This window comes from Dama dama, chromosome 15 (genome assembly GCF_033118175.1).
Source record: "Dama dama isolate Ldn47 chromosome 15, ASM3311817v1, whole genome shotgun sequence".
NCBI classification, from domain to species: domain Eukaryota; kingdom Metazoa; phylum Chordata; class Mammalia; order Artiodactyla; family Cervidae; genus Dama; species Dama dama.
The window spans coordinates 47,067,354-47,079,636 of NC_083695.1; the positions used below are offsets into that span (position 1 = coordinate 47,067,354).

The 12,283-nt window shown below is 38.8% G+C and overlaps 1 protein-coding gene across 6 annotated transcripts in view; it reads left to right on the forward strand.

Annotated features, from left to right (window-relative positions):
- Positions 1 to 12,283, forward strand: part of MARCHF8 (membrane associated ring-CH-type finger 8) — a 110,600-nt gene that overhangs the window by 28,404 nt on the left and 69,913 nt on the right. For 3 of the 6 annotated variants that reach the window (XM_061162040.1, XM_061162034.1, XM_061162035.1), the window contains one exon: positions 1,299 to 1,379. The exons of the other annotated variants lie outside the window; for them this stretch is intronic. The gene's annotated coding sequence lies outside the window, so the exon portion shown is untranslated. The remainder of the gene's footprint in view (positions 1 to 1,298; positions 1,380 to 12,283) is intronic. 6 annotated transcript variants of the gene reach the window in all.

A 12,283-nucleotide genomic window follows, 5' to 3' on the forward strand; every position in this document is an offset into this window, starting at 1 on the left:
GATGGGGAAACAATGGAAACAGTGAGACTTTATTTTCTTGGGCTCCAAAATCACTGCAGATGGTGACTGCAGCCATGAAATTAAAAAGACGCTTGCTTATTGGAAGAAAAGCTATGACTAACCTAGACAGCATATTAAAAAGCAGAGACATTACTTTGCCAACAAAGGTCCATCTAATCAAAGCTATGGTTTTTCCAGTAATCATGTATGGATGTGAGAGTTGGACTATAAAGAAGGCTGAATGTCAAGGAATTGATGCTTGGCTGAGCGCCAAGGAATTGATGCTTTTGAATTGTGGTGTTGGAGAAGACTCTTGAGAGTCCCTTGGACAGCAAGGAGATTTAACCAGTCCATCCTAAAGGAAATCAGTCCTGAATATTCATTGGAAGGACTGATGCTGAAGCTGAAATTGTGATTCTTTGACCACCTGATGTGAAGAACTGACTCATTGGAAAAGACCCTGATGCTGGAAGATTGAAGGCAGGGGGAGAAAGGGATGACAGAGGATGAGATGGTTGGATGGCATCACCAACTCAATGGACATGAGTTTGAGTAAGCTTTGGGAGTTGGTGATGGACAGAGAAGTCTGGCATGCTGCAGTCTATGGGATCACAAAGAGTCGGACACAACTGAGCGACTGAACGAACTGAATGTGGGGTTCACTAAGTTTCTTGGGTTTATAATGTAAGTCAGTGTCTTCTAATCAAATTTTGGAGGTTTACAGCTGTTGGACCTTCAGATGCTTTTTCTGTTCCAATATTGCTCATCGCCATCTGATCTCCAATCATACATGTATTATTCTGCTTGATGTTATTTCACAGTTCTGTGAGAGTGTTTCTTTTTCTACAGTCTGTTTTTTTTTTTCAGCTTGTATAATTTACATTAGTTTGTTTTCTAGTTTCCTAACTTTTCCATCATCTCCAAACTACTGTTAAGATCATCCAAGTTTTCATTCTTTTCAATTCTAGGATTTGTATTTGGTTCTGTTTCATAATTTTCATTTCTCAGTTGAGATTTCCATTCTTTAAGACCATGTTTTCTCAACATTCTCTCACTTACAGTGAATAACAGATAAAATTGGCTTATATTTTGTTATTAGAGCTATTCTTGTTTTATTTTGGTTAATATTTAACATTTTAAATTCTTTTATTTTAACTTTTTGTGTTATTATTCATCATGTGTCTTCTATAAGCAGTATATAACTGGAACTATTTGTATTGTATAAAATTATCTCATAAGTTGTATTTTAATTAGCAGTTTTAAGTAAATTTTGATTGTGAGCTTTTCTTCTTATTCAGATTTAATCTGTGAGAGTCCGGAGGACCTTAATTGAAGATATTTTCCTGAAGAGACCATTTGAATACAAATTCTGCCAGGAGGTAGGGTGTACCTTTGTCATGGATAACATTGTCCACTTTTCAGAGTACAGTACTTAACTACTCATCCCAGGCATATTTTATTCGCATGACCTTGTGAGTGGAAAGGGGTTCTAATAATTTCTTGATTGGCTTATCTGTTACCCTCCTGATTCTAACTGTACCTTCACTCCTTATTCCTTCTGGAGCTGTCCAGTGTTAACTCCTCAGACCTTTGGAAGTTCTGCAGTGTCATTATCACCCATGCCACTCTCAGTTTTGTGACTAACAGCTGCTGCTTCCTGTGCTGCCTATTCCTTGAACTTTCATTGTTCTACAGTCTTTTTGAGACGTGCCTTAACTCCTGTATTTATAACTCCCTTGTCTTATGCAGTGTAGTGTGAATGACAGGCATCATGTTCTCCAAGCCACATTCTGTTCTCATGCTCTGTGACTTTCTTTGGACTAAACTTAGACTTTTGATTTAGAATGAATGGTGCCCCACCCCCAGTCCCCCCACCTCTTTGAGAGTTCCCAGACTTCTGTAAACTGGCCTTTAGCAGGACTGACCCTGCGCATAACCTCAGTCATGTGCAAAATCCCTCTTATCTTTCCTGGAGTGGTCCCAGTGCAGGCTCAGCTGGGAGTCAGGCTTTGGAAGAAAATGTATGTAAGTGATTTTCAAAGCTAGTGGTTTAATAAGGGTTCATCTTTCTAAAATAGAAACACCAAAGTTACATTTAAAGTATAGTAACAGGCAGAAAAATATAAGCAATACTTTTGTTAAGCATTTATACTGTGGTAGGTTATTTTACTAGATTTATAGTTAAGTCATCATTATTATTGTAATTATTTTGTAGGCCTGAATAGACCTATTTAGCTAAAAGTCTGTTGAATGAGGGGTGGCACAGTGCATCTGTTAGATTGGCACTGTATACTTCCCAGCAGTCTTGCCATCCTTCCTATGGGGCAGCCGGAGGAGTGGTAAACCCCAATTGAACGCAGTCCCCAGAGGGCTACTGCTTCTGTAGTTGGTGCTGCCTCATTTGACTTGCTTTAGCTGTGGGCCCCCTCTTCTGACTCCTCATTTGCATTCAGAGTGATCGTGAAGCCATATTCCAGCTGTGCCCTCTCTCTACACAGGGGTTCATATGGAGCTTCTGTTCATGGCCATACTTCTGACCTCTTCCATTTCCTTGAACAATTATTTTTTAAATCTGCTGTTATTCTGCTAGTAGTCCATAACATTTATTGTGAAAATAATTTTACTTCATGTATAGAATAAAATAGGCAGTGGGTAGAAACTATTAAGAATAAGCATCTTTTTTGCTGTTGGTTTATTTTTTTTCTTCCAGTTTTATTGAGGTCTAATTGGCATACAGCATTGTATAAGGTTAAGGTATACAGAAAAGTGATTTGATTTACATGCACCATGAAATGATTACTACTATAACTTTGGTGAATTTATTGCATCTTTTGTTTAAAGGGTATAGAGTTTCAGTTTTGGAAATTGAAAATGTTTTGGAAATCTTTTCCTGACAATGTGAATATAATTAATGATTAGTGTTAATTATATTAATATATTAAATTATAATATATTAAATATTAATTAACACACCACATAATATATTAATTATAATTATATTAGTAATTATATTGATATATTAATAATTAACAATTTATATTATTAATAATAGTAATTATATTAATATATATCTACCAAACTGTACACCTAAAATGGCTAATTTCATAAATTTTGTTATTTTTTCCCCCTACAGTAAAAAAAAAAAAGTATCTTTTGTGGAATATAGATTTAAACGGTTAAGGGCAGAGTTTTGAATTTTTTTACCTTATTCATTGTACTTGGTTCTATTTACTCATCCTTTACCACAGATTGAATCAACAGATTGGAGTTATTGGAGGGTCCAGAGCAGAGGAGATGTTTAGCAAACAGAATTTATAGGTGCTCAGAAAATATTAGATGAGTTATTTCAGTGTTTGGGTTATGCTGACTTTCTTGTCTGTATGAAAGTACATGCTTGTCTGTTTTTTGATTCAGATGTTTTATGTGTCTTCCCAAAGAGAAGGGTTTTATAATGAGGTGAAAATCTCTGAGAAGTGATAGCTGACTTTAAAAACAAATAACTGTTTCCTGGTTTGCATTTATATTATTTTAAAATTAGATCTTGGGTTACTTGGGCTTCCCTTGTTACTCAGCTGGTAAAGAATCCGCCTGCAATGCAGGAGATCTGGGTTCGATCCCTGGGTTGGGAATATCCCCTGGAGAAGGGAAAGGCTACCCACTCCAGTATTCTGGCTTGGAGAAGTCCATGGTCTGTATAGTCCATGGGTTTGCAAAGAATCAGACATGACTGAGCAACTTGCACTGGGTTACTACTTTGATGACTGACTAAGAAGTTTTTCTCACTATAGTTTTTTCCACTGAAAAGTGCTATCTAGAGGGAGGAAACTGAGTTTCAGGATCATAGAGCAAACAGTAAACTGAAGACTTTTACATTGTACCACTTGTGCAAATTAATATTAAAATTCCCAATTCTTAATAGACTATAACTACCTTTGGGATTTACCCAGAGGAAAATGGGGCCAGAGTTGCTTTTCTTTCTTTCACCTTATGCTTTGTAATACATTATCGTGCCGATCACAGTAATTAAGGCAGAAAGATTAGGAAACTGGGAGGATTCAAGGTTTAGTCATAAAGAAACACCAGTTAAATTTTCAGAAGTATTTCACCTGTGCTCTATATAGAACACTGTGGGGAATGCTTAAAAGAAATACATGATGATCCAGAACACTGTAGGGAATGCTAAAGAAATATGTAATGGTCCAAAGAGAGTTCAGCCTTTTTAGTAGGCCAAGATTTCTACACTGTAAGGAATGATCTGTAACTAGATAGTATTTTGTTTTAGGGTTCACCAAAGAAACAGAACCAATAGTATATAAAAAGATAGATGGATAGAGAAAGATTCTTATTGATAGATTTTAAGAAATTGGCTCGTGTGATTGTAGAGGCTGCCAAGTGTGCCAGCTAGGCTGGCAGATTGGGGAACTGAGAGAAGAATTGAATCTGAAATTTGAGACCACAGGTCTACTGGCAGAATTCTCTCTTCTTCTAGGAGAGGCTAGGGTTTTTGTTTTAAGGCCTTCGTATGAGTAGATGATTACTATCCACATTATAGGCACTTCCCTGGTGGCTGACACAGTGAAGAATCTGACTGCAATGCAGGAGACCGGGTTTGATCCCTGGAGAAGGCAACCCACTCCAGTATTCCTGCCTGGAGAATCCCACGGACAGAGTAGCCTGGCAGGCTACTCTGTCCGTGGGGTCGGAAAAAGGCGGACATGACTGAGTGACTAACACACACCCACATTGTGGATAGTGATATCTTTTACACAAAGTCTCTTGATTTAAGTGTTAATCATATCTATGAATATACCTTCACAGAAACATCTCGAATAATATTTGACCAAATATCTGCGTACTGTGGCCTATTCAAGTTGATACATAAAACTAACCAGCACATATATTGAAGAAGCATTTTGTGTATAATTAAATGTCAAACTGTGAAGAATATTGGGTATGTGTTGTGGGTGGTAAGGTAGGAGTGGGGGAGCCTGTTTTGACGTTTCTTTGCTCACAGAGGAGATAAATTTTAAAATGTGCTCTGAAGGCCAGGAGGTTTTTGGCCTAGTGTATGGAGTGTGTACAACATCCCAAGAGGGTGGATTAGAATGAACAAGGGTGGAGCTGACCGTGGCATGGGCAGGAGAGGATTTGTCCTGGCTGGAGAGATATTTCTTAAATGGTAAGGCAGGCCCTGCTCTGATTTCTCTACCTTACTTACTGCGTTAAGTAGAGAAGATGCTTGCTCCAGCCTGAGATGACAGATGGCTGGTGCAGGGCTGTCTGTACCACCAGCTTTATATGCTACATTATACAGTGTAATGAGATGAGAATTCTTCTGCATAAAGCATTTCAAATGAGATAGAGCTGCCTTAAATTTTTCTGTTATAAAATGTGCCCAGAATTCTTTCTTCAGTTAGTTTAATGAATTGCTTCGAAAGATGTATATGTTTGTGAAGAAACATAAGATCTTCAAATGATGTGAATTGCTGCCAGTAGTAATTCTAATATTTAAGCCTTGAAATGTTTTTGGATCCATTCTGAAGTAGAAATAGAGCCCAGTAACTCCCCCTCCCTCCACATTACAAATTAAGGAACATAATCAAATTTTTAGATGTAATAGGTGTAAAGACACTTTATAATAAAAATTCTACCAATGAAAGTAGTTATCAGAGAGAAAAATAGCAAAAACAATGTATGTTAAATAATGGCACAAAATAGCCCCTGAATGAACCACCGCTCCATGTCTCTCCCCCTTGCAATGTGGGTCTGCTTGTTTTCCAATCAGGTGGTAGAGTCTGTTTCCATACCGTTTGTACTGGACTGTGCCACGTGGCTTGAAGTGGCCAGGGGGGCATAAGCAGACACGATGCAGGCAGAGGCACCATGTGCAGTGGGTCAGCTTCTCTGCCCGCTGCTGCCGTTCTGTGAGGAAGGCTGAGAGGAAGGCCAGCTGGAAAGGGAGGTCCAAACCTCCTCACTGAGCCCGGTCCCCAGCTGACCTGGGCCCAGTGCGGCAGCACATCAGTCAGGTAAGAGCAGCAGAAGAGCTGTGCAGTCAGCCCATGGAATTGTGAGAAATAGGAAATCGCTGATGTTTAGGCAACTAAGGCTGGGTTAGTTTGTTACCCAGCAATGGCAAGCAGAAACATCCTGTGACTAATAGCAGGAATTCATCTCTGTAATTCTAATTCAGGCTTCATTCCTGAACCCTCAAGGAGCCCACAGTGCGGTGAGGGAGGCAAAAATGTAAGCAAGTCACTCCAGTACAGTGTGGTGCATGCCCAGGAAGGGCTCTGGGCTGCTGCAGCCTTGACGTTTTCTCTGTCTCCCTTTCCTCATCTGTAAGGATTAGATTTTTCTCTGCAGGACAAGCATTGAAGAACGCTTGGAGAAACTAGAGGAAGATTAGTTCTGTACTTCATTGAAGGTATTTTCCTTCTCTTACGTCTGTCAGACCCACACTTCCCTTTCTCAGAAGTGAAATGCTGAAAGAACCCCAACAAGTCTCCTCTTTGCCTTTTGTTAAGAACTGGTGTTTTCAGTATCCTTGTATTTGTCCTGAAGAATGCCCACAGGTATGCCTCCTTAGCTTTCCTCAGGTTCAGACTCTTCTGGAAAATTCAGACATTAGAGTCCAGGCCCTTTCCTTGTAATCATCTCAGGTTCACCTAATTCACACACACGGTGGAGTGGTTCTGCTGAGGCCTCTCTGCGTCACAGATGGCATGCACTGTTTGGATCTGAGTCCTGCCTGCCTCACCTATCTGCTACTCACTCACCGTCAGCTTTGGTCTGCCCCTCTCTTACTCTGTTCCTTGAGATTCTAAACTGCACATTGCAGCCTGTAGCACTGTCCTCTCCTGGCCCAGTTGGGTTTGCTCAAGACTTCCAGCACCAGGCTCCCTCAGTTTTCTTCAGCTGCCCATTCTCCTTCTGCTGGCCAGCATTTTGGGGGATACCTAGAGTCCACTCTCTTTCTTCTTGGCTGCCTCGTGGTAGATGGTAAAGAATCTGCCTGCAGCGCAGGAGAACAGGGTTCAGCCCTTGGGTCAGGAAGATCCTCTGGAGAAGGAAATGGCTGCCCACTCCAATATTCTTGCCTGGAGAATTCTATGCACAGAGGAGCATGGTGGGCTACAGTCCATGGGGTTGCAGAGTCGGACACTGCTGAGCAACTAACACTTTCTTTTCACCAGCCTTTCAGGTTGCGTGTTAGAAAATTAATCTTGAATAATCTACTCGAGTAGTTTAAAGATATAGCTTTAGTTTTAAATAGTTGTAGTGGTTTAAGGTTATGTTATTGTATATGTAATATATGTGTAACATAGAATATGCACTATAATTTTAAAATGCAGTATTTTTCTGTGGCTTGTGATACATATTTGTAAATCAACTCAAAATGATAAATATCCAATTTTTGTGATAAATTGGACCTAACTTTTCAGGCATGTCTTACAGCCTTGAAGTATATAAATTATTATTTTGTCAAATTTTTAAAAGTATATCCATTACTTTGGTCAGATGTCCCCCTATGCAGACAAAATTGCAGCAAAAAGCATGTTGCTATTTAATGCTTAAAACTGTGGATTCTGTGTTTTTGTATCCGTGTTGATCATACCTCTTCTTTATCATAGTAAAGCCAACAACACACCAGGTTTTGTCTTTTTCTAACAGCTGTGCTACAGTGAGATGAAAAAGAAAAAAACCTACATATTTTAGATTCACCTTGTAAATTGCCACAGGCTACTACATCTAGTGAAATATGGCTGAGCAGCCTTAGGCAAGTTGCTTAACTTCTCTGAGCCATGTGTGAAGGGAAGATAAGACAGTTTCTCTACCTTCTGGCACTGCTGTGAGAATCAAATGAGATAATTCATGTGAAGCATTTACCATTTGTCAGTGCTTTCATCTGTTGTGTTTTTCTCCAGAAAATTACAGTTCAGAAGTTCTATTTCTATACTTCTCAGTTTGTTTCTCTTATACTATCATTTTAAAATTTTTTATTCTTTGGATTTCATTTTCTAGTTATCCTCAGCATTGCTTATTTGTTATTCTTCATGTAACATTGAAATTATTGTTTATTACCTCTGGTCATACTCTGAATTATTCTAGAGGATTTTATTTTGTTTAACATTTCTGTCTTTAATTTTATTCATTTATTTATTTTTGACTGTGCTGGGTCTTCGTTGTTGTGCGGGCTTTTCCCCAGCTGCGGTGCGCTGGGGCTAATCTCTAGTTGCGGTGCCTGTTTCTCATGCGGTGGCTTCTCCTGTTGCAGGGGCACAGGCTCTAGGGCATGCAGTCTTCAGCAGTTGCCGCACGTGGGCTCGGTAGTTGTGGCTCGCAGGCTCTAGAGCACAGACTTGGTTGTTGAGCACGGGTTTAGTTGCTCCGTGCATGCAGGATCTTTCTGAATCAAAGATCGAACCCCTGTCTCCTGCATTGGCAGGTGAATTCTTTACCACTGAGGTAGGTAACAGGGATACCCTCTAGGGGATTTTAAAACTAACAAAATCTTTTTTTGTTTGTTTCTGAGTAAACTTCATTTAGTCTGTGGGATGTGTTTGTGTGTTTTATCATTTTTTTCTTCACTTTTAGTAATTGCACCTATATTTTCTGGTAGTTACTACTTTATTCTGACACATTTAACCTTTTAAAATTCATTTTGATATTTTTAATGAGCTCATTGTTCTTGAAGATCATAGTGTTAAACAGACCAAGTCAAAGCTTTGTCTCAGACTGCTTTTAATGGGTGGCATATGGAGGCCTTGTAGTGTTACTCTACCATCTTCCCTAAAATTCTCAGAACCCTGAACTTTAATTTTGATTTTAATTTCAATAAAGAGTGGGAATAGGGTGATCTTGATGCCTTGTTACCTATTGGTCTGGTGTGGGCATGACAGTGGCCAGATGTGAGTTGCTTGTGAGAGAGCATTCTTCCCTGGTTGAGTGAGGGGAATAGGCCTTTCAAGGATGCTGTTAGTGAAGTAGCATGTTTTACGCCCTTCTTTAGTAACTTGCCACCTATTCTTAAGCGTATTTCTGACTCAAAGATTGAAATTGCTAAACTGAATTTTATGAAACTTGTTTTTCTTTCTTTTTTTTTTTGTTTTTCTCTTTCTTAAAAGAGCTCTTATCCTCAGTTCTTAACAACTTATAATTGTAACCTTTTAGAATTATTCTTAAAAATACTTGGATTGGATTTTGAATTATTACAATTTTGGACTTAGTCTGATGTGGTCAAACTGTTGCACATATTTAAAGATCAGTTGTTTCTTCTCAATTGATATGAATTGTACCAGGATAAAAAATACTGAATTTTTGTGTTGTCTAAATTTTCACTGTGCTACTTGATCAGCATTTGAGACAGTAAACAGTGTTAGTTATAGTTTGAGTTATAAATGAAATTCCTAGTTAGTTCTGGCTCTTGTGGGAGAAAAGTTGATTTAGTCAATATTTACTGAATGGATATTATGTGACAACATTGGGCTAGAGAGTGCTAATACAAAGGTGAGCAAAGTGAGATAGGATTTCTGCCTTTAGGGAGCTTACTGCCCAGTAAGGGTGAATGTCATTAATTAAAGAATTTAACAAAAGTAAAATTCCAATTGTGATCCTTGTTAATGAAGTAGAGGTTCTTCATCAATGCTATAAAGACCTGTAAATGTGGGATTTCCTGAGGATGTTGTTATTGTTGTTTAAGTTTACGTTTGACTTATAATAACTGTCAAGACTGTTTTCCAAGGTCTCTAAAGCACTTCACATTCTCAAGGGCAGTATATGAGGGCTTCAGTTTCTCCACATGCTACAGTTGATGTCAGTGGTCTTTCTGATTATAGCCCTTCTACAGGGGATATGTTAGTTACTCAGTCATGTACAAATGTTTGTGTCCACACGGACTGTAGCCTGCCAGGCTCCTCTGTCCATGGGATCCTCCGGACAAGAACACTGGAGTGGATAGTTGTTCCCTTCTTCAGGGAATCATCCCGAACCAGGCATCAAACCTGGGTCTCCTGCGTTGCAGGCAGATTCTTTACAGTCTGAACTATCAGGGATGCTCAGGAAGGGAAGCCCAGGAGGGATATAGTATTACCTCATTGTGGTTTTAATTTGCAGATCATTTCATGAGCTTACTAACTATTCATTTATCTTCTTTGGTGACATGGCTATTAAAAACTTTTGCCCATCTTTAAATTGTGTTGTTTGTCTTAAGTTCTAGGCGTTCTTTAGATATTCTAGATACAAGTCTATCAGATAGATGATTGTCAGATTTTTCCCCTCAGTTCATCTTTTTAGCTTTCTTGATGATGACTTTTAGAGCACAGAAGTCTTATTAAATTTGATCATCTGATTTATCAGTATTTTCTTTTGGAGTAAAATGCGTAGAGGTGGTCATTGGAGCCAGAGATACGGATTTGATAACTTGGGAGAAGGGAACACAGAATGAGACTCAGAGAGATCTCACGATCTCAGAGACAAATATCTATGGCTGTTCAAGTTGCTGATTTTATTGCAGTTTGTAAGTATGTTCTCAGAAGTGTGAGGCTGACAGTTCCAGTCACTTCCAATTTTAAAGTAGTATTTCAAACTATCCTCATACTACATGGTGAAGTCACTCAGTTGTGTCCGACTCTTTGCAACCCCATGGACTGTAGCCCACCAGGCTCCTCGGCCCATGGGATTTTCCAGGCATAAATACTGGAGTGGGTTGCCATTTCCTTCTCCAGGGGATCTTCCCAACCCAGGGATCAAACCCGGGTCTCCTGCATTGTAGACAGATGCTTTACCGTCTGAGCTACCAGGGAAGCCCAGAGACTGGGAGAGGGTAGAACGGAGCTTTGAGGAACCAGAAGATTCACTGTCATGTGAGGAAGTAAATGTGTCAAGTCAAATAACATGGGCTCAGGAAATGTCCTTTAGGCTTAGCCGCCATGGAGATGACTGTTGACCTTACTGTACTGAAGCTAGATTGTGATGAGATGAAATGTGCATGGGAGGTAAAAAAATGTCAATTTGAGTGTAGAAGAGCTCTAGGGTATAGAGGAAGAGCCCTGTTTTGCTCTAGAAAAGCAAGATAGATGGGATGATCCCAGGAGACAAACGATGAGTCAGATGAAGTTTTATTCCTTTCTTTTTTCCTTTCTTTTTAAACTTTTCATTGAGAGAGTGAATATCCTTATTCAGTACCTAAATTGTGACCCAGGTATAATGCCACATTTGGTAAAAATATGTGATATAGGTATTGTTCTCTCTGAGGTCACATGAGTCTCCTGTTTTCTGTTTATAATTTCTCTCCATTTATTTCTTAAAAATATATTCAAAATGAAAAAAGTAATAAATGCACACAGCTTTTTAAAAAAATGTAATGGAGGCCCAGACTCTCTTCTCCAGACATCTTAGGTCAGAAATACTTTAAACTTCAGAAATTTTCAAATTCTCGAAAGGTAATCTATACATAGTATGTAATAGTGCTTGTATTGGGGTAATACCCATAAAACTCATTAATATTTCCTTATTGAAGTATAATATTTATACTGAGTTGCATAAGTATTAATAGAAACTATAAGTAGCCTCCTATTAGTTCAGGTCAGGTTTTGGCCCCTAAAGAGTTTAAGATTAGGTCTTAATGTTAAATGGGACCTAATACTTAATGTTAAATAAGACTTACACATTTCTTTACTAAATATAAGTAAGTAAAAGCTAGCTTTGTTTTGGTATTTTTCTGAATTTTATAAGTGTGTGTAGGAGATGGTAGTACCCAACCTCCTACAATGAAAAATGGTAGTCCTTTGCTCCACTCCTCCGCAGCCCTTGTCCTGCTCCACAGAGGCAGCTACATATATGGCATCATTGCATCTTCTGATTGTTGCCTCCATGTTTTCAGATGATGCACTCATGCTGTTTCTTGACTTGTAAATATTAGACCTTATCCCTTGACTTCCTTTTATACCCCATTTCTCTTCTCCCCATCCTCCGGTTATGTTTGTCATGATGTTGTTTATATCACTATAATACTTACACTGTAATCAATACTGAACTATTTATTGTTCACTTTAGAACCAAATGATTATGCTGTCTTTTTACTATAATTTTGTTGTTGTTACTTTATATTTTCACTGGTATGATCGTTATTAGACGATCTTAGTTCTTCTAAGATGTCCTTGGTATTATCTGTTACTCCGTCTTCCCTGTTGAGACTTCCTTTGTTCTGGAGACCTGCTTCTGGAAGTGTTCCTTGTGTCCGCTCCACTCTGTACCAGGAGTCTCTAGGCCAGCAGTGCAG